Here is a 22,589-nt window from a genome sequence, read left to right on the forward strand (position 1 = left end):
AGAGAGAGAGAGAGAGAGAGAGAGAGAGTGTGTGTGTGTGTGTGTGTGTGTGTGTGTGTAGAGACAAATAATCGTGATTCCGGAGCTAATATTTCTACTCCTTACTCTTTCTCGGGTGTGATTTAAAAAAAAAAAAAAGATTTACTTATTTATTTGAGGGGGGTGCAGAGGGAGGGAGAGAATCTTCAAGCAGACTCCATGCTGAGTGCAGAGCTGGATGTGGGGCTCAATCTTAGGACCCTGAGATCATGACCTGAGCTGAAATCGAGAGTTGGACACCTAACCGCCTGACCTACCCAGGTGTCCCATGCGGGTGTGATTTGAATCATTTCTTTGGCTCATGTGTCTAACAATGCCCTTCCTCTCTGTAAGGCTCCCCACGCCAGCCAGCCTGGGTTCTCCTTCCTCTCTGGCATTCCCTTGGCCCTTCTCTGTAACCAAGATGCTCCACTTTGCTTTTCTTTCTGGACAGGCCTTTCTTTCTGCAACTTCTTCTCCTCTCCTCACATGTCTGCCATAGTCACCTGGAAATGCCCTCTGCTTGAGAAGAAGAGCCTAGCTGTGTCTTAATAGTGAATATTTAAACCAGTTGAGCTGAACAATGGAACTTCTGGGGATGATGGAAACGTTCTATGTTTGCACTGTCCAATGCAGTAACCACCAGCTACATGAAGCTGTTGCATACTTGAAATGCCGCTAGTGCGAATAAAGACGTGCATTTTTAATTCTGTTTCATTTAAATTAAATATAAATAGCCACACAGGGCAAGTGCCTGCCATTGTAGACAGTGCGAGTTTAGGGAATATGGCTCCCGGAACAATAAAATCAGGTTCCATTATGTTGTGTGGGACTGTGGGCTTATCTGTCCTTAATCTGGGCACTTGGTTGTCATAGAGTCAAGTTTTGTCAGTGTCAGGTCCTCAAAATGCCTCTTGCCTGCCTACCCACGTGAGGTAGAAGCCGAACGCACTGGCTGTGATTTTAGAGCCTATGGCCCATCTGTCAGCCTTCACCCTTCTCTACTCCTGCCCAGAGTGCCCAATGACTGGGTGCACAATGGGGTGAGTTGCAGGGAACCCCAAACTCAGTGTACCACGTCCTCTAGTCTGGGGTCTGCTACTGGACAATTATTTCACCTTCAGGGATGGATTGAGAGTTTAGTAGGGCCCGAAGCTTATGCAAATTTTGGGCACCTCTTTAAGAGAAAGAAGTATATGAAATCACAAATACAAAATGAGCTACAATTGTGAAAATTTACGTAGAATGAGAAAAGAAATCACATCCAACGTAAGTTTTAAAAGCCTGACATGGATCCCAAACTTTACACAATCCAGAAAAACAACCAAATGTTTTTATGAATGATTTGCCTGCCAAACATCTATACTTCTTTCCCTTAACATCTTTCGGTTGAATACTCTTTGATCACCTCTTCATATGATAATGACTTTGTAATTTTTGTAAAGGGAGACTGAAAAGACCGTTTAGTTCTTCTCCCAGCGTGGCTGACGAAGTTTGCTGCTTCTTATTGACAGTCACAGTGCATAAGACATGATGTCAGAAACAGACATCCACTTTTTGCTGTATGGCTACTGGTTTGGGTCCTGCTCTGCAGGAATTTTGGTAAAATATATTTTGCATAATTCCCATCAAAAGGGGAAAAAGTGTTTGTGTGACTATGTTCAGTGTTTCATCAAATGTATTTCTGACAGGAGAAAACTTCCCTTTTTGAGTAGGTATCACTGTGAGCTTAATGTCCCTCCTACAAGTCCACATGTCTCATGACTGGAAGAAATGTTCACAGACTAGCTTCTGGCTCTGGGTGCTTCTTTCTCTTTTTCTTTTCTCTTTTCTTTTCTTTCTTTTTTAAGAGAGAGAGCAAGAGAGAGCATGCACACTCCCGGGGGGAGGGTCAGAGGGAGACGGAGAAGTGGACTCCCCGCTGAGCAGGGAACCCGATGTGGGGCTCCATCCCAGGAGCCTGGGATCACGCCCTGAGCCGAAGGCAGATGTTTAAGCAACTGAGCCCCCAGGCGCCGCATGGCTGTGGGTATTTCAGTCTTTGTGTCTGCTCTCCTGCACACGTATCTGAGGTGTCAGATGTTGCACCTTTGAGTCTCTGGCGGTGAGTTGGCCCAGTGGGCAGTGGGCATGTTCCTGGAAGCCATGGGGATAGCTGGGGGGGGGCAGCTAGCAATAACCATCGTCTGCAGGGAAGTGACTGTGAGCCACACGCAGAGATCCCACTACACCGAAACTAAATTTATCTGCAAGTCAGCTTCCTCTTAGCTGGCTCCCGAAATGCCTGTAGCCACTGTGAGTCCATGCGACATGAAGGGAGGTGCAACTAGAGGAGACGTCAGAGTGGAAGGAGGCAGTGTTCCTAACCAATTGTGACTAAAATAGCTTGATTTTGTACATTTCAAAAAAAACATTATAGAGTCTGTAAGTATGTTGCTAGGGCTTCTAAAGGGACACATGCAGCTAGCCTTGAAACTTTCTTCATTAGTTTCATGGTCAGTCTACATCTGTTCATCACTCTGAACCTCAGAATCTTCATCTTTCTTTCTTTCTTTCTTTTTAAAGATTTTATTTATTTATTTGACAGAGAGAGACAGCCAGCGAGAGAGGGAACACAAGCAGGGGGAGTGGGAGAGGAAGAAGCAGGCTCCCAGCGGAGCAAGGAGCCTGATGTGGGGCTCGATCCCAGGACTCTGGGATCACACCCTGAGCCGAAGGCAGACGCCCAACGACTGCACCACCCAGGTGCCCTGAGGATCTTCATCTTTAAAATGGGAAGAAGAAGGGCCGCCTGGGTGGCTCAGTCGGTTGAGTGTCCGGCTCTTGGTTTTGGCTCAGGTCAATCTCAGGGTCCTGGGATGGAGCCCCATGTCGGGGTCCACGCTCAGCACAGAGTCTGCTGGAGATTCTCTCTCCCTCTCCCTCTGCCCCTCCCCCTGCTCTTTCGCTCTCTCTCTAAAATAAGTAAATCTTTTTTTTTTCTTTTTTAAGGAATGGACAAGTGAGTGAACAAATCAGGGACGGAATTCGTGTTTGTGAGGCAGCTGTTCAAGTCCGGAGGCCCGCTCTGAACTTGCAGTGTGTCCCCGGTTGCTGAGGAGCCCCAGGGGACGCCCCCTCCCCAGGCCAGAAGGGGAGCCGAGAGTCAGGAACTGAAACCCAGCTCACAGGAGTGGGTCCAGGGAATTTTTAAGTGGGCAGAATTTGTAAGTTTTCTTCAGCTAAGTCTTGCTGCTCATGACTTTCCCCTGTGCTATGATTCAGGGGGACTGTGCCCGAATGATGTTAAGGCCAGAGTGGATTCTTGAGTGGTATGAGGCTGGAACACGGCTCTCAGCTGCTTCAAAGACTCCCCCATAAAACAGACTGCTCTGTGGTGAGTGTAGGGGAGTGATGCCTTTGGAATCGGACAGCCGGGACCAGGACACTCCCCTACAAAATCCCACAGCCAGACTGAGATGCCCTGGATCTGAAACTTGGTTGTTGGGCCAGGAGCTGTGGTGGTGTGATAGCGAGAGTTCCCCGGAATTTGGAGCTTGTGTCCTGAGCCCCTGGGCCCCTCCTGGGCCTGCCCTACGTGGCTGCTGCCTTCTGTCGAACATGGCGGGTCACTTGGGGACCGGCTGGTGAGCAGAGTCTAGGCACAGACCGCAAACCTGGAGGGGTCTGGGCCTGGCGTGGAAACGCCACAAGACTCCAGCAGAGGCTAAATCTGTCTCCACTCTGGTTTCCTCATTTACACACAAGGACACTGGTCCTGATCGCTTTTACAATTTCTTCCATTACTAACCATTTAGGATTTTAAAAATCTGACCAGGTTGGAATTGACCGCTCCTAGGGAGTAACCCTCTGAGGGTGGGGAGATGGGTAGTGTCAGCAGAGACACAAGTTTTCCAACCCTTGCTGTCCTGATTTCAGTTCCCCGCCTTCCTGCATCAGCACTTGCCCCTTGCCTGCAGTCGTGAGGCGGTCAGTGTGGCCCCGGAGATCTGGCGGTCGATGGCGCTGCAGGCACGCCCGTGCGTCCCTCCAGATGGCAGGGTAGTGTGTGTTCGTGCTCAGCTGAGCGAGAGAAGCAGGCCTCTAAACGGTCTGCTATAATGCCGTTTTTTATAACAGAAAAACCATGTCTATGTCTACGTTCGTAGAAAAATACTGGAAGGAATGAATCCAAAATGTGAACAGTGTTTCTCTCTACTTGGTAAAAGCATAGGTCACTTAATTTTTTTCTTAATTCTTCAAAGGACCTCTCCACAGTTTTCTATCTTGAGTATGGACTGTTGCAGTTTTAGAGCTGGACAAGGGATGGCAGGTGTTCATGGGGGGAGGGGTGTGGGAGCCCCTGGCTCCCTGGGCGATCCCACACTAGCCGGCATAATGGTTATGGAGGGAACTTGTTTAAACCACAGTCTCCTGGGCCGTACTGCAGAGATTCTGACCCCGCGGAGCTGGGGTGGGGCCCGGAATCTGCTGGTGGCACAGACATCTCAGGGACCCCCTTGTGGGGAGCACCGGCCTGGGGACTCTTTGTTTGAAGCTTGGCTAACAGAAGCGTCAGCAGAGATCTGGCTTGAAGCGGGCAGGTGAGATGAACATCCAGCAGGGCAAGGCGAGGGTCTGACAAGATGCTTCCAGATGGAGGTGGCTCTGGGACAGAGGTCAGGGACAGGCGGGGTGAAGCCAGCAGGCGGTAAGCTGTGGGAAATAACCCGCAAAGCTCTCAGAAGATCGAGCTGTGCCAACAGCAACTTGCTGTCAGATTCTCTGCCACACCAGGCTGCCTCAGACAGGCACAGGAGGGCAGGCTGGGTCCTGCGGGGCCAGAGTTCTGGGTCTCCTGGCCCCACAACAGCCAGCCCCAAACACAAGTTCTGGTTCTCCTTCCTCCCAGTTGTGTGATTGTAGGTGAGTTCCAGCTCTCAGCTGCAGCTCTGTGTCATGTAGGTGATGTCACCAACCTTATACACATTTCGTGGCAGAATGAAGTGGTCCGTAGCAGGAGGTCACGAACAGTCGTTGCCCTCTCCTGCTCACTCCTCGGCCACTTGGGAGAAAGGAGGCATGAGAGACCCGTTAGCCGGGGGGAAGGACAGCCCGGCTCACAGTGCTATGGTCTGAGTGCTGCCTTGGTCATTTCCACAACAGTTCCTTCCCTGCAAGACACAGTTTTCCTGGAGGATATTTACTGCCGGGACCTCCAGAGAGCTGGCCTAGCCTGACCCACCACTTCTGTCCAGCCCCATTGTAGCCAGTCTGTGTCTGTGAGTCCTCAGAACTCCAGTGACCCCTTGGATGGTATCCCTCGGACTCTGTCCATTAGGACTTTGCTTTAACCTTCATGCTCCCTAAGCAGCCAGCTGGCTCTCTTCTCCTAGATGGTCCCTCATTTTAATCTGGAATGTCCAGTAGGCAATCCATCTTGCTCCTTTCTGATATTTTGAACAAATTTGCCTTTTTAACCCTGCTTACAACATGACAAACCGAAGCTGTAATATAGTGAGTGGATCCTATCCCAGCCACTGAACTCTAATGCCAAGCATTTAGCAAGAGACTTTCTAAGTGAAAGTCACATTCTTTCATTCCTTCCACTATCCCATGCATTCAGCAGGTGTTTCTTGAGCACGCACTGTAGCAATAACAATTCTCCTGTGTTGGGTGCTCATTCTGTGTCCAGCCTGGCTAGTCCCTGACTTCAGGGGCTCCCAGTCTCCTGGGGATACAGACAGGCAGGCAAGCAGTTATTTACAGTGTGAGGAGTGATGTGAGAGGGAAGGTATGGGCTGCCTTGGGAGCAAGTAAAGATGGACACCCCACCCCCCACTCGGAGCCTAGCTATTGCATAATACAACCAATTGCATAATGATCTCTTTTTCATGTGAAATCTGCTTCTCCTGCAGCTCTCAGTGCAGCCACCCTTTTCCGTGCCTACCTAGAAGACAGAGGACTTGCCGAGGCCTCTGTCCAGAGCCGGGCTTAGAAACCTCCAGCCCACGTAGGGCCTGGGGTTGGCGGGGCTGCAGAGTAGTGTCTGTGTAGGTGTGGGCTGCCATCTTCCTTTGCAAATTAAACAGAAAAACAGAAGTGCCAGCCAAGCATAGGGACAGTCCTTTGGTTCCTTTTTTCTCCTTAATGCAGCAGGGCAGCTGTTTATCTGAGAGAAACAGGTTTGCCCAGTGGGACGTTTATTTGGTTTCTTTGGCTGATCATGGGAACACACCTGCCACTTTGCCACTTCCTGCAAGTCAAGCGGTTTCTTAGAAAAGGGACATATTCCTTAAAATATATTGTGCGGTTTGGGGGTGAGATACGGTTTCTTGGATTTTTATGATTTAATGTGTCTGCAAAAACATTGAGCCACAGGGTAAAAATATATTGACTGCCCCTTATGGGAACCTGGACTTTCCTTAGGGTTAGGGGGCTAGTCATTTTAGTGTCTGTGCTCCATTTTATTGCTTTTAAGTTTTCATTTGCTCCTCTTCCTGTTTCTTAGCACATCTCTTATACATCTCTCTAAATACGTCGTGGGCGGGCCGTCACTGGTATAGTTCCCTACAGTAAAATGTCTACTTAACTGAAGCTCTACGAGAAAAAGACAGATAGTAAATTTTCTTAGCTCCTGTTTTTAAATACCCCTAGCCAGGGCATGTTCTGAAAGTGGGGTATTAAAATATAAGATATAAATTACAAAAAGTAAGATGTAATATAAGTTATAACAAATAAAAATATTTATACTATAAATTCTAAATTATAAAAATATCTAAAAGATGTAAATAGTAATATCAATGATAAAAAGACATATGTATCTTGTTATATGTAATATGTTACATGTATCTTACATAGGATATGTATACAGAGACACAGTGGGCTTGTATATTAATCCGGTCACCCTCAATTCCTGTACCTATATCTGACATACTGTACAGTCAGACCTCATGGTCATGGCAGATAGCTAGGAGATAGTTCTGAACGTGTCTATTAAAAAAGCTGAATTTGATTTAGATTTAGTTTACTATACTTACTAAGACAGGAAAGAGGACTGTGTACATTTTGGAAAGTTTTCAGATGAGGATTTGGAAATGACTGCATATGTATTTACTGGAAATTCTGAGTAATCAGCACACCCCGTTTCCAGAACTTTCTGTAAGAGAGACCGTCAAGCACTGGGTAAGAATGTGAAATTGTGGAATCGGATTGGCCGGGTTCATATCGTGATCCCAGCCGGGATGTCTTGACCTGGTTACTTGGCCTCTCTGATTCCTCTTCATTAAAGTGGGTGTTGAGACGGCCCCCACCTCTCACAGCGGTTGTGGCGATTAGATAAGACGGAGCGTGCAGAGCACTCGGCCTGGGCCCTGACCCGTAGTCGAGGTTGCTCCAGCTGCCATTGCCCTCTCCATCATCACCGTCACCACCGTAGGGACCAGCCTCTCCCGGTCAGCCGGCTCCTTGCTGCAAAGGGCCTTGAGTTTGAGGAACTGAAATCGTGGGGTGTGGTGATTTGGTGTTTCCAGGAAGTTAGGCCAGGATAACAGAGTGAGTTCTTGAGTTTATATTAGAACTTCTGGAAATGATGAGCCTTTATGCTTTCGTTGGGTTATCGATAAACTGGGATTAGCGCCACTGCGTTAGCACCAGAGAATGTGACATCTGCTCTCACAACCCTCTAGCGCCTGTTGGTGCTGCTTCCTGATCCAAGATGAGGGGGATTTGGGCTCTTAGGGCACCACTTTCCTGTTCGCTATCAAGCCCGAAAGCAGCAGCACCGCGAGAGCGAGGAGGCCGCTCAGAGGTCAGACTCCTGTCATGCCTCCCCGTTCAGATGACTTCCTCATGTCTGAAGACCTTGAAAACTGATCTTGAACTCCAGGGCTTGGTCTCTTCCGTGTTTTTTTTTTTAAAGAAATTAAAATAGAATCTCTCAAGGGCAGAAGTCTCCTCTCTCCCTCCTTCTCGTCCCGGCAAGCCTTGCTCTTCCTGAAGGTGACAGGTAAATGTGGGCTCAGTGGGTGTATACAAGTGTGGGATATCTGCAGGGCTTGCTGGGGGTCCACAGAGTGAGTGCTGCATTGAAGGGGGCACGGAAGGACCTCTGTTGTCATGGGGAGAGCATCCCCTTCCTGGGGAGCAGCTCCACTGAGTCCGAGGACTGAGATCCAACCCCAGCCCTACCACTTATTCATGTAATGACCCTGGGCAAGTTTAAGTAGGCTCTCTGGGCCTCACTATTATTACCTGTAAAATGGGAGTAATAATAATGCCTATATCGTAGAGCTGTGGTGGGGTTTGGTGTAAAGCATTTGAAACCGTACCTGGCTCATAATCAGGGCTACGTGACGGTTTACCACTGGAGTTCGCTTTGCTTTTACCTTGACCGAGTAACTACTTTTTCTGGAAAATGAATAAGATTTCAGATGTTCTTCAAATACAGGCTGTAGAAAAAGAAATAGAAGCAGAGGTTTCGTAGTGCAGTACCCCCAGTCCGAAGTATGTAAAGTTTGTCTGCTGTACTTTTCCAGGTGGAGGAGACCAGAATTGGGACAGGTAGAGGCGGGCTGGGGAGACCAAGAAGGGGGCTGTGTGCCAGAGTCCCGGGAACGAGGGGAGGCTTGCCTGAGATGCTGTGATCCTGAGACTCGGACGTGCTCTGGAGAGCTCCAGGACACAGCAAAGCAGACTTGGTTTTATTTTGCTTCAGTGAAGAAGCTCATGGCATTTTCAGGAATGGGGAGGAGAAGGTAGTGTGAAACAAACAGCCCAAGGTAAGGCACGCGGTGGGAAGCTGGCATCTGTGTGCGAGATGCATGGAGGGGAAACCAAGTCTTGCAGGACTTGAGTGTCTTCCTTGAGATCTTTCCCAGTGATGGGAAGGGATGCCTAGGATTCCTGTGGCCAGTCGCACATCCTGTCCTTTTAGGAGAGGCAGCCCTTCACATAGAGGTAACTGTGCTCCAGACATCTCCAGACCCATGGCACAGGTCGTGAGGACCAGCTGTGCTCCCACGTTAGTCCAGGAGCACCTTCTCTCCCACTGGGCTGCCGTTTCCTCGAGGACTTGAGGGCAGACAGAGGCCGGGCCTCTTGCATCTCTGCATTTCCAGGAAAGGCTCGAGTAATGCTTAGGTGCCTGTATTATGCACGGATTGCAGATCTGGGGTAACCTAGGAAGTAAAATTATAAAATTGGGCAGATAGAGAAATTCCCAAGCTTGGGAGGGTCACGTCCTCACTTTCTCTCACAACTGCCCCTTGTTCTTTGGGGCAGGGTGAGTGTGAGGTGTTCCTGCTGGCACTTGGCTTTGGTGATGGAATAGGAAAGGTAGGGCAAGGAGGAAGGAGGGAAGGAAAGAAGGAAGAAGGAAGGGAGGGAGGAAGGGAAGGAGGAAATCTGTTTTTTGTATTCACCTTAGACCAGTTCTGTTTTTACCTCTGTTTGGTGAATTTGGATCCTGTGATGTGTGTGCGTGTGTGTGCGTGTGGTGTTTTCCTTTCCTACCTCTCTCCAACATCAAGTTAAATTTTATCACTTGCAAAAGTGGTTGTAAACTAAAACAAGATGACCAAATATCCCACATCCAGATTTATGCTAATGAAGTGATTGTTCCGAGATAATCTCACCCCTTTTTTCCAGTGAAATTATTTCTTTCTGAGCCTTAGGGGTTTGGTTCGTTGAAACACAGCGGGACCCTGACATACTTTTGGAGAGAATGAAGATGAACCCCTACAGAATAGAATGTCCTTAAAATCGGGATGTAGGGTCATGCTCTTCACGTGTCTTAGAGAAAGTCTTACAAATTGCCTGCTCTGGGCGCGGAGACCCAAACCCTTCACAGCGCCAGCTAACTCGTGTGCTTAATTCATACCTGTGGATAGTCAGATGTGCAATCAACTAAAAACGCTCTTAGCTGGATGGTTCTCCAGAAACTTGCTGGGATTCCCTGGTGCATTTTAGAAACGAAATCAGGTTTTGTGGGAATTGTAAAATTATATAGGTATGTATATTTCTTTAAATCTCAAATGCAAGAGTATTTCTGAATCCAATTTTGTTACTGTCTTTAATGGATGCTCTCGTCCTTTCTCTGTAGCAGGGGCTATTTATTTGTGAATAAACTCCGGGACTAGTTTAGGAATCAGATAATTTCACTGTGTAGTCAGAAAATGCACTGATTTGGTTTCTAGGCTCTAGATAACAAGCAGCAGACAGCTAAAAGGAATTCCTTCGAACACGCCACCGTCCTTCACTCTTAGCCTTGTTAACATCTACTTAATGCTATTATTTAATATGACTCCCCTTTCACATGAACCGTGTGTGTACGACCCCATCCTTGGGTGTTTTGGGGATGTGGGTGAATAATACTGCTGGTGTGGGATAGAGCGCAGAATTCGGTGGAATTGGCTTTGCGAATAAAATGCTAGAATTCGTTCACAAACACAACTTGTGCATCTTCAGACAGCCTTCTGTTGAGGGGAAAGAGGGTTCAGTTAAATTGCTTCAATCAGGGTGTGAACGGCTGCGAGGAAGAATGCTGTCTTTGTCCAAGGCCAAACAGAAATTCCAGAACTTCAAAAGCCTGTCCTGCCTCAGGAGCAGCCTGAGGGGTGACCTGCCCTGTGGGTCACGTGGCTGCCCCCAAGAAGGAGTTCCCTCCCACAGAGTCCCTGAGGGGTTAACCCCACTGTCTTCTGGGCGGGGCTTGGGTGTTCGGCAGGGTTGGGGAAGGGGGAATTCTGCCTGGAAACCTAAGTTGGGGAGACTCCTCAGTGAACTATATTATTAAGCAAAAAAAAAAAAAAAAGAAAGAAAAAAAAAAAAAGCTTTAGGAGCTAACGCTGTGTGTGTGCTTGGCTCATTAGGATCAAATTAACCTCCCTGTGTAGACGACCTTCCCACTTCGCGGATAAGGAAAACAAAGTGGGGTGAGGGTGGTTAGTGCCTCAGGAGGACAGAGCAGAGGCTCCAGCCCCGTGTGGCAGAACCTTAGACCTGCAGAATTTTCCAGCTCCACAGCTCCATCTGATAATGACACTCCTCTCATCAGAGTTGGGTAAGAAGTAGGGATGAACATACTTTCCAAACATTTTTATCCAAAATGAATCCATTTTATCAGGCTTGGTGCCTCGCTATGAGACAATGTAGCCGGCTGGAGGAGGGTAGTTTTCAAGGGCCAAATTTCAGCCTGACATTCAGGGGTGGCCGGGTAACACGGGAAGGATGCTGAGAGATGACATTTTACAGAGAATATAGTCCTGAGGGGGGTTTTCGGAGACCTGGGTTTGGTAGTCCTAGCAGTAGTAAGAGCACTGACATTTGCTTAGCTTCAGATACGTGCCGGACACCGTTCTAAGAACTTTACAAGTATTGATTCATTTCGTTCTCACAAAAATCCCCTGAAGTCGAATCTGTTATTATCTGTATTTTATAGACTAGGAAACTGAGGCACAGCAGTTAAGTCACTTCCTCAGGGTTTTACAGCCACCAAGCAGCGGTGCTGGGACTTGAACTCAGTCTGGCCAGAGCCCGCCTCTGCTCTGTTACTCAGTTCCCCTCTTTTGGGCTCCACACTGTGACCCCTGCAACATTGCTTCATCAAGGGGTATCTATCATAAACTCAGCATTTCAACAATATTTTGGAGAGCTGCCAAAGGTGGCCGTTTAAAAATTTTGACCACTACCATTTACCCTTACTATAATTTCATAAAATAAAGGAGAATATTAACACCCCCTCCAACAAAGGAAGAAGGACACAATTTCAGATTGAAGAACAGTCCTTCCTAAGAAAGGAAATTTGTCCACTTTATCTGAACAAACACCTAGTCATTCACTTGGCAGGTGTGCCTTGAGTCCCTACGGTGGTTCGGGACGGGTTTACAAAATAGACGTAGTTCCCATTTATGTGGCACCAGCATTCCAGCAGGGGAGACGGTAATTTAAAAAAGTAAACAAAACAATTGTATGATTACAAATTTGAGAAGTGTTCCAAAGGATATGAGCAGAGCTCGGGGATAGAGAGTTAAAATGGGAGGGAACAGGTGCACTGCTAAGGAAGGCCTCTCCCAGGAGGTGAGGAGACAGCATGTGTGCTTGGGGGGATGCAAGAGGGACCAGTACGTGTGAGGTCAGTACAGGACTAGAAAGGGCGGGGGGGCGGGCGCAGGAGGAAGGCAGAGGGGGCCGTGTGGCTGCCAGAGCTAGCTCCGGGCCCAAGAGGAGGCTACAAAGAGGAGCCCGGGTCTGGTGCCCTCTCAAGAGCTAGGATAGGAGCTTTGATTTTTTTTTAAGTTTTATTTTAAGTCCAGTTAGTTTATATACAGTGCAATATTAGTTTCAGGTGTGCAATGTAGTGATTCGATACTTGGGAAAACTGGACAGCAACGTGCAAGACAATGAAATTGGACCGCTCTCTTACACCATACACAGAAATAAATTCAAAATGGATTAAAGACCTAAATGTGAGACCTGAAACCCTAAAAATCCTAGAAGAGAACGTAGGCAGTAACTTCTTTGTCATTGGCGGTAGCAACTTCTTTCTAGATTTGTCTCCTGAGGCAAGGGAAACAAAAGCAAAAATAAACGACTGGGACGTCATCAGAATTAGAAGCTGCTGCACAGGGAAGGAAACAACAAAACTAAAAGGCAGCCTACGGAATGGAAGAAGATATTTGCAAATGACATACCTGAAAAAGGGTTAGTAGCCAAAATATATAAAGAACTTAAAAACTCAACACTCCCAAAATGAATAATCCAGTTAAAAAATGGGCAGAAGACATGAAGAGACATTTTTCCAAAGAGAACATACCTATGGCCAACAGGCTCCTGAAGAGATGGTCAACATCACTCACCATCAGGGAAACGCAAGTCTAAACCACAATGAGACACCACCTCGCACGCGTCAGAGTGGCTAAAATCAGCAGCACGAGGAACAGCAGGTGCTGGTGAGGATGCGGAGGGAGGGATGTGGATGTGCCCTGTGGGTGGGCATGCAAACTGGGGTGCAGCCACTCTGGAGAACAGAAGGGAGGTTCCTGAAAAAGGAGCTTTGATTTTACCGAGGGTGCAATGGAAACCATTGCAAGGTTAGCAGGGGTGTGACATGATTTACGTTTCTTGGCCAAACTCCATCTACTGCAAGGGAGAGCCGATGAAGAGGGGCCAGAAGGAAAGGCAGAACCTGGTCAGGACCCTCTTGCCACTGTCCAAGCCACAGAGGCTGAGGGCAGGATGGGGGGAGACGGGGACGTGGAGGCGTGGGGGTAGCAGGAGTTGGTGCTTATCCCAGTCAGGGTCAGAACAGGAAACAGCAATCTCATAGTAGGACAATTCGGGAGGGACCGTTTACACACCCTGTCTCAGGTGTGCCTTTCTGTGCGTGCGGGCGTGGCCTAGGGAGATCTCGAGTCAGAGGCCCCGGCTGACATACACCCGGCGAGGGAGAGGACCACTCTTCTCTTTACAGACAGACATTCTAGAGGGCCAAGCCCAACACCGGCAGAATCCTCTGAGTGAAAGGGAATCAGTGGGCAATTTTCAGGCCTTTCTTCTGCCGTCCAGACAAACATCCCGAGCGAAATCCCAGCAAGTACATGTGTTCGCTCTTGCCTCTCTTGGCTCCCCTTAAAAAAACCCAGTGAGTAAGAATAAAAAATGCAAACAGGCTTCTGTGATCTGCTCCAATCTGTGATACGGGAACTTTAAGGCATACTAACTATATTCCTGATCGCTTTTTAAGGCAAGAAAGGATGGTTTCAGTGAAGCCAAGGAAAGTCTGCCGTACCCCGAGGCATCACGAGCTCAGGCTGGCGATGCTGGGGTCATGTCATGACAGTTGTCTGGGGCAGAGTCGGGGGCAGGTGTGGGGGGCAGTAAGGAGGTTCCTGACGCCGGAGTGAGGCCTGTCAGAGGCTTGGGGCCAGAAGCTCTGGGAAGCTTCCCCGTGTTCCAAGAATTCCTCATGTCCGTGGACCCCACAGTTTGATCTCTCATCGCTCCGTGCCTGACATCCGAACTTCTCTTAAGACTTCAAAGCCCTCAGGCACCTGGGTGGCTCAGTCCTTAAGCGTCTGCCTTTGGTTCAGGGCGTGATCCCGGCGTTCTGGGATCAAGCCCAGCATCGGGCTCCTCCGCTGGGAGCCTGCTTCTTCCTCTCCCACTCCCCCTGCTTGTGTTCCCTCTCTCGCTGGCTGTCTCTCTCTCTCTGTCAAATAAATAAATGAAATCTTTAAAAAAAAAAATCTCTCTACTAAGCACTTCAAGATTGAGTCTATTGGTGATTTCTATTACTCAGGATAAGTTGGGCATTTTCTTATAAAGTTACACATATATACGCATGACCCAGCAAATTTACTCCTAAATATTTACCAAGAGAAATGAACATTTATGTTGGCAAAAGGACCGGTACATGGATATTCATAACCGCTTTATTCATAATAGTCCCAAGCTGGAATTAACACAAACCCAAATACCCGTCGATGAGGGAATGGATCAACAGCTTGCAGTCCGCTTGTATTCTGGGGTGCAACTCAGTAATAAGGAACACTGCTGCTACAGGCAACAGTGGGTGTGAGTTCTCCAAGTGTTATGCTGAAGTCAGTCCTAAAAGAGTGTGTGTTGTACGTGTCTACGAAATCCTTGAAGAGTCCAAACTAATCTGGTGCCCTGTGATGGGGTCGGGGGAGGTGGGGCCAGGGGTTCACCAGGAGGGGGTATAAGGGAACGTTCTGGCATTATGGAAATTTCTGTGTCTTGTTTGGGGGGTGATGGTTACTGGGTATATACATTTGCCAAAAACATCTAACTGTTCATTTGAAGTGTGTGCGTGTTCACACATGGCAGTGACAGCTCAGTAAAGCTGATTCTGATGAAAGGACCTAATAAATGTAACATAAAAGTTTCCTTTAAAAGTTAGTATTGAGGGAACTGCTTGTTGACGGTCCGATTGATCGATTTGCTGGAGCTTTTGCCTTGTTAGCAGTCGAGGCTTTTGAGCTTCTTGCCGTCCCTTTGCCCGTTCCCGAGAGTTCTTCCTGTTGACTCACTGAAGGCTTTCTGCGAAATTGTTGATAAGACCATGGTTTTATTGATTTAGTTGTCAGATACAGCACAGATTCTGGAACAGTGTTTCACAGAGATAGTGAAATCACCCCGCTCTCTGGTCGCTCCAGCAGATCAGCCCGACCCTGGCCTCCGTGGAAGCGACTTCATCATCTGATTCATTATCGGGAGGATTCTGCGTCCACTTTTTCATTGCCCACTTAATGTGAGAAGGTCTCAGAGATAATTGTTACAGTTAATTTCCGTGTCATCAAGCGGCTCGTCCTCACTTTTGCAATCTGGTCTCCTGGGGCTTGGCACATAGACCGGACAGTAAGATGTATGGACTTTGGAACAAACGCAGTTTGCTCAGCTTTAAATAGTATTTGTTATACAGTTGTCCAGTGAGCATTTTCTAAGCTTTCAATGCGTGCTTGTCACTGTGGGATGTGTGAAATCCGATCTTAGACTCCAGGCCTGGGGAAGCCTCGAGGGGTCATTTGGTCCAGCTCCTCATTTCAAATGGGCAAGGTCACTGTCCCTTCTTCACGGGCAAAGCATCCCTGTCCCTCCTCCACCCCCAAGGCGTATGTTGGTACCCGGCCCTCCAGTGTGGCTGTACGTAGAGATTGGGCCTTGAAAGACGTAACTAACATCAAATGAGGTCACAGAGGTGGAGCCCTCATCCCAGAGGGATGGTGTCCTCGTGAGAAAGGGAAGCAACAAGAGGGAGGCATGCACAAAGGAAAGGCCATGTGAGGACAGACACAATGAGAGGTGGCCCTCTGCAAGCCAAGGAGAGAGGGCTCAGGAGAAGCCACACCTGCCTGCACCTTGATTCCAGACTGCCGGCCTCTGGAACATGAGAAAATCACCATGTGTTGTTCAAGCCCCCCGGTGTGCGGTATTGGGTCACGGCGGTGCTGGCATGCTCGTGCAGCAACGAGGCTGCGAAGTTGACGTGGACGGAGCATCTCCCTGCCCTTGAGTAGTAGGAAACCTTGGAGAGTCGGTCTGAGTGGTTTGTGAACTTAGTGAAAGCGTATCAAACTCCTTGGTTTTGGCCTATCTTTGTTCTCATTCTTCCAGAAAAATAAAAATAATCATATTTGGTGAGTCCTTAGCAAGAGCAAGGTACTGTTCTGAGTAGTTCATATGTACTAGCTCATTTAATTATTCATGTGATCGTCTGAAGTTAATATTCTTTTTTTTAAAAAGTTTTTATTTAAATTCCACTTAGTTGACATACAGTGTAATATTACTTTCAGGTGTACATTATAGTGATTCAGGACTTCCATACATCACCCAGTGCTCATCACAAGTGCCCTCCTTAATCCCCATCACCTATCTCACCCGTCCCCCCATCTCTGCTAGTTAATATCCTTATTATTCCCAGTTTGCAGATCTGAAAACTGGAGGACAGAGAGGTTAAGTAGCTTGCCCAGAGTCACACAGCTAGTCCTGGTTCTTGGTGGGGTCAAGACCCTAAACCAGGTGGTCTGTCTTCATCCACCTTGCCCTGAACCAGTGCTCCCTGCCACCTCGGCCGACCCCCGGTAACACCCACAGGACTGTCCTCTAATCTATACCATAGAGCCGCCCCTGGGGAAAGGAACTTTTGGCCTTTTGCTCGACATCTTATTGGTTTCCTTTATTAATAAATTTATAAGTGAATTAATAAGGCTCCTTTATTAAATTTAGAAGTCCTGTTGATTGTGACATCAATTATAGCTGTGTGACGTAGACAGCAGGCTACATTTTAGAATTTTGGAATATGAGTGGAGCTTTTGAATGCTTTGACTGATGATTTGTACCTTTGTTCAGCAGATATTTACAGAATACCTACTGTGTTCCAGGGACTGCGTCAGGTGCCGGGGATGAAATAACAAAAGAATCAGATATGATCTCTGTCTTTATGGAACTCACAAGGGAGATGGAAAGTAACTCAGAGTGTTGTACATGTAAATATTTAGTTAAAAAGTGAAAATAGACAGTAATAAGGAGACTTTGACCCATTGTGGGAGCTAACTAATCATGGTTGAATGAATGAGTCAAAGAAGGAAGGAAGGAAGTCCCACCCAGTCATTCTTTGAAGAAGGGATATTTTGGCTGAGGTCTGAGGTGAGAGCAGGGTCAGCCAGGTGAGGGTGACGGGATGGCCAGTGATCGGCAGGACTGCAGTACCCCCTTCTAGAAGCAGCAGGGGCCCTGAGTTTGGGCCGTGAATGACCTCAGGTGCTTGACTCAGGACTCACATCCTGAGAGAAGTTTTTCCTCTTGCAGCCGCACACATTCGTGTTCTGTTTCTTTTCAAATCTGTTTAGACATTATTTGGGCTGTCTCCTCATTGTTTGTCCTCTAAATGTGTCGCCTAAAAGGTTTGTTCCTTAATAATTTACATTTTTATAGTGTCTGAGGTCTACTTTTTTTTTCCAGGAGGAACACATTTTCAGCTTCATGATGAAAGCTAATGGAGAAAGCACTTTGTACAAAAATTTACCTTATAGGGGCGCCTGGGTGGCTCAGTCGTTAAGCATCTGCCTTCGGCTCAGGTCATGATCCCAGGGTCTTGGGATCGAGCCCCGCATCGGGCTCCCTGCTCGGCGGGAAGCCTACTTCTCCCTCTCCCACTCCCCCTGCTTGTGTTCCCTCTTTCACGGTCTCTCTGTCAAATAAATAAATAAAATCTTTAAAAAAAATTACCTTATAGAGAGGATTACTGAATACATGTGCTCCATAAAGAAAATAACTTGCGTATGGAAAGACTGATCCCTTCTGTGGAAGCTTTTGGGTTGAATGTGGCTTTTGTGCTCTGGCGTTGGATCTCAGGGGATGCTGCGTCGGGTTCTGCTGTTTGCCTGGGGGTGCTGGCGTGGGGGCTCTCTGGTGCACCTTACTCGTACTGACCATGCTTTCTGTCCATCTGCTGGTGACAGGGAAGCTGTCCTCTTCCATTTGCATATCTCAAGGACAATTAGCAACCAGGGCAGCTGAATTCTTTTAGCTTTTTGATCCCTTACTTGCGACCATCGGATCTCTCCATGTTGAGATGTGACCCCGCCATGTGGTGTCAGGTAGTGAATCCAGAAGGCCCTGTTCCACAGTCTTCAACAAGCAGGTTGATGGAGAGCCAACACTTGCTTGTATCCTACTGACCGAGCAGTGAGGAGCGTGCGGAACATAAACAGACGGGAGGCCGGATGCTGGGGAGAATGTACACGGTTGGCTTGAGCCCCAGCTTTGCCGCACAGCGTCCCTCTGACCCTCAGGCAAGTCACCTGATGTTCTGAATCTTAGTTTCCTCGCTTACAAAAGGGGAGACGTTGGTGTTTATTGAGTCATTATGCTGAGAGCTGTCTGGTTTTTTTTTTTTTAATTATTCACATCAGCATTTCATCAACCTTATAAGGTAAGTATTAGTATCTCCATCTAACAGACAAGGAAGCTGAGGCATGGAGCACCTGGTACTACAGCCAGAATCCGTCTCCTTGTCAAGGCAGCGCTAGGATTTGAACCCAGACCTGTCGGCAAGGACCGTGCTTTCCCTTTCCTCCCTCTGTTCCTGCAGGGTGGTTGTGGCAAGCACCCAAGAGCCATGAGCAGGGATGTTCCAAACCTTAGAGCAATTGCTTGTTGTTTTTTCCCATAGATAATTGGTTAGTTTGGCTGAAATCTGAGGCTGCTTTAGGATTGAATATGAACAATTTGGGACTGTTGGCTCCTGGGGTATATCTGTTTTCATTGTTTGTTAGTCCATCTGGCCACCGAGGGGGCTTAAGAGCAAGATGTTTATTTGCATAAAGGTATCCCAGTGCAAATGGATACCCCGTCCCCGCTATGCTGCCATCTCTCACCCGTCAGCAGGGACGCTGTCCCTGTGCATTCTAGATGTTTGTGCATTTGCTGGGCTCTTACTCTGTGAAGAAGTCAAACCTCTATCTGATGGAGTTTATATTCTAGTGAGAAAAACAAAAACCAAGGCCAAAAAAACCCAAACAAACAAAAAAAACCAACCCCAACAACAACCCGTGAAAACTTATATAAACTATTGGTAATCGGGGCTAAGAGACCTGGGTAAGGAAGGAGGCCAGTGTGGCAGGAATTAGGGTCAGCCAGGACAGAGAGGTGGGAGGTGAGGCCCAGCAGGTGGCCAGTGCAGACCCAGGGGGCTTTAGTGGGCCAGTGGAAGGATCTTGATGTTGGATTTGTTTTACTGTTTAGAGACATTGACTTTTACTTGGCGTGAGCTGGGAAGCCTCTGGGACCTTTGAACAAGGGAGAGGGAGAAGGGCAGAGATGGGAGCAGGAAGCCTTGAGGAGAGGCTGTGACAGTTGTCCACAGAGAAGTGTGGCCTGGGTGACAGCAGTGCAGGGGTGGGAAGTCCCTGGGTCCTGGCTGTACTTTGACATGGAACTGATGTCTGCCCTGTACTGCACAGGTGACCGAGTAGGAAGAACCCAAGTTAGGCCATTCGTCAATCGGTGTCCCCATGGCAGGGAGATGGGTGGGTTTGGCTGCACGAGTACGGTCAGGTGAGACCTCACGGTGCAGGGTCATCTGGACCTTGGGCATCCCGGGTTAAGCACAAGGAAGACAGAATGGCTCCCCATGTGCACAACATGCTGAATGAAATGAAATGCATGGTGTAGACGGGTCATCCTGGGACCTGAGCAGGGGCCTGCCTTGGGGCCAAGTGCAGCTGGAGCATGTCAGGGGCAGTCTGTTGGCCTGTGGGAGGGTCAGGGTGGGAGGGAAGGTGGCAAGGGGCTGCTTGGTGGGGGCCAATAAAAAATGTTGCAGTTTCTTTCTTTTTGCCAGGGATCCGAAACTGTGGCTTGCCTGGGAGTCAGATCTGCCTGCTGCCTGCTTTTGCCCAACCCCTCAAGCTAAGAATGGCTCTTACATTTCCAAATATGTTTGTAAAAAAAAAAAAAAGTCAAAGAAAAATAGAATATACAACAGAGACACATGCGACCCTCCAAAGCCTAAAATATTTCCTATCTGGCCCTTTATAGAGAAAGCTTGCTGCAGACAGAGGGTGGCTTAGAGAGACTGGGACCAAGACAAGGCCACCCCGTCCACCCCACTTTGTGCCACACTCTGGAAGATGGTGCTCGGGTAGACCCCTGGTCCTGGAACGCAGGACAGCACGCTCCCTGCGGTCCCCGCTGAGCACCCCTTTCTAGGAGGGAAGGTCCTCTGTAGCCCGTTAAAGACTGAATGATGGGAAAGGCCTGCCCTGGCCCCCCATCACGGTGGCGGTGAGGGTCCTGTGGGACGACAGAGTCATAGATTTTATGAACTTCAAAGATGACGGTTTTGCCCGTTGTATCTGACGTACTCTGAGGTTGCCCTTTCTGTTATGGGTACCCTGGCATCGAGCGCCCTTGAGACAGAGTCTGGGTTTAAGGCAGGATGTATATGGTGAGTTGGGACATTTAGAGTCTTATCCAGCTCTTCGGGTGACCTGTGAATGGCCGTTAGCCTATCAGGGACTGTGCTCTGAGACCGCTGACCATACGAGACGGTGTGTTGGGGGAAGGGACCAGCCTCATGTCATTTGAATGCCTGATGGGCCAGCTGTGCTCCTTGGAAAAACACCCAGTATGCCAGAAATCAGCCAAGGTCAGGGAGAAACGGATCCAAGACAAGACTGATTTGGAGAAGGGAAGGTAGCCAGGGAGGAAGGAAAAAAGGAAGAGGTAGCGGGTAAGGGTCACCTTGTCAGCATAGTTGACCTTCTGCGCCGGGCGAGCCAGGCTGGTTCTGGGTCCAGACCCAGTAAATCCCACGGAGTGGCCAAGTTCACTGTGGGTCCTTGGCAAGTAGCCTGCCACAGAGGACAGGCCACGCTACATACAGAGGCCAGCAGGCAGGCCGGGCAGTGGCCAGTCTGGGGTCGCCTCCAAGCGGCAGGTCAGCCCAACCTCTCTGGCTTCCAGCTCTGGCTGAAGGAGAGAGGGCCTCGACGCCTACTTTTGCCAGTGTGGTGGCACCAGTGCTTTCCACCATGTCTCCATCCCTGGGGCCTGGGCAGAGGGTTTGGGGCCCGCCACCCCCCCCACAGACATGTCCATCCCCACCCTCTCAGGCAACAGACGGAGGGCATCTGCACCCCAGACTTTGAGAACTGCCTGCATCAAGGGGATGAGGGTTCCTAGAATGTCGGCCTGAATCTGCCTCCAGTGGCGAACTTCAGCTCGGCTGGGTAGTTACCCATCTCCGTCTGTTCCCCGGCAGCGGGGTGGGACACCAGCTGTGGTCACAGTAGGGGAGGGAAGGCACGGACCGGCTCAGATTCTGACATTCTTTTCCATCGTGAAAGCCTGGTTAGTTGATTTGTCAACTCCTTTGCGCCTGTTTGTGAACTCAAAGCTCCGTGTTATGTTTTTCCATTTTTAGTTTGTTTTTCGTTTTGTTTTCCCCGATCCTGAACTACCTGCAAGAGACAAACGGTGTTACCCGGGGTGCTAGCCGTAGTCGGAACTGCTGCCGCTGCTAGTCCTTCCGCCTCCCATAGCTGTAAATTTTAATTTTTACGAGTTCCTCTTACAGCCGATGTAAGGGTCCTACAAACGAATCAAACCCGATTTTATTCCTGACTAATAATTTATAAACTGAATTCAAATCTGAAGTTCCCTGGTCACATCTCACTTTGCTTTAAAGTAATTCCCACCTCCGCAGAGTATAATGCAGACAGTTTCCCCAGGTCATTTTTAACAGGGCAGCCAGTACGCAGAGCTGCCCTCCTTTAATGACAATTCGAAGAGATGACAAGGCTGAGACCTGAGGTCGTCCCTGTGGTCAGGGACGTGACAACTCTGCAGCATCCCCCAGGGCAGGGGCCGGACGGCGGGTGCTGGTGGTGCCTCTGTGAGCCTCGGAATTTGGGGTCCCAGCCCTAGCTCCCCCTCCCACCACTGCCTAAGGGCTTCCAGGCAGAGGGCGTGTAGCAGGAGGGCGCACACACGTCCGGCTCGCTGGTGGTGCCCTTGGCAAGGGGCAGGTCTCCTGCCTGTGCCTGTCACTCCTACCCTCCCCCCCCAATCTGTGTTCAGCTCCAGATGCTGTCCGGGCTTTGACTAAAAGCTGGCATCGAGGAGGATATAAGCAAGGGCTTTAAATTTCCTGCATACCAAGGAGAAAGTGGATTTAAAAAAATAGATCCAAATATCAAAATTGAAAAGAGGCCCAAGTTAACCCCTAGGGGGTCAAGTCTGATGATGGGAAGGTTTGTACACCTTATGACAAGTCCCTCCACTTTTGCAACTGAGCTGCCCCAGCCTCCGAAACTGGCAGGAAACACAGTGCTCTCATTAACTGCTGCAAGACTTCTCTGGAAACCCAGATTAAGTAGCTCTGTGAGGGGAATCTGCTTATCAAAATACTGATGAATAGGCTGGGTCAAGGGTGAGAGTCAGAGGCAGCCAGTGCTGAAGCATAAAGCCCTTGGATTAGAGCGAGTCGCTCAATCGTTCTGCCTGTTTTAGCTGCTAAAGCAATTTGCAATCTGGATGGGATGTTCCTTTGATAGTCTTCCTTACCC

At 48.7% G+C, this 22,589-nt stretch overlaps 1 protein-coding gene across 17 annotated transcripts in view; it reads left to right on the forward strand.

Annotated features, from left to right (window-relative positions):
• HIVEP3 (HIVEP zinc finger 3) overlaps positions 1–22,589 on the forward strand; it is a 450,052-nt gene that overhangs the window by 118,075 nt on the left and 309,388 nt on the right. Inside the window, exon 1 of one of the 17 annotated variants that reach the window (XR_005834190.1) lies at positions 7,561–8,005. The exons of the other annotated variants lie outside the window; for them this stretch is intronic. The gene's annotated coding sequence lies outside the window, so the exon portion shown is untranslated. Of the gene's footprint in view, positions 1–7,560; positions 8,006–22,589 lie in introns of those variants that run through there. 17 annotated transcript variants of the gene reach the window in all.

The sequence above is a fragment of the Ursus maritimus genome, unplaced genomic scaffold (genome assembly GCF_017311325.1).
Source record: "Ursus maritimus isolate PB19 unplaced genomic scaffold, ASM1731132v1 scaffold_12, whole genome shotgun sequence".
NCBI classification, from domain to species: domain Eukaryota; kingdom Metazoa; phylum Chordata; class Mammalia; order Carnivora; family Ursidae; genus Ursus; species Ursus maritimus.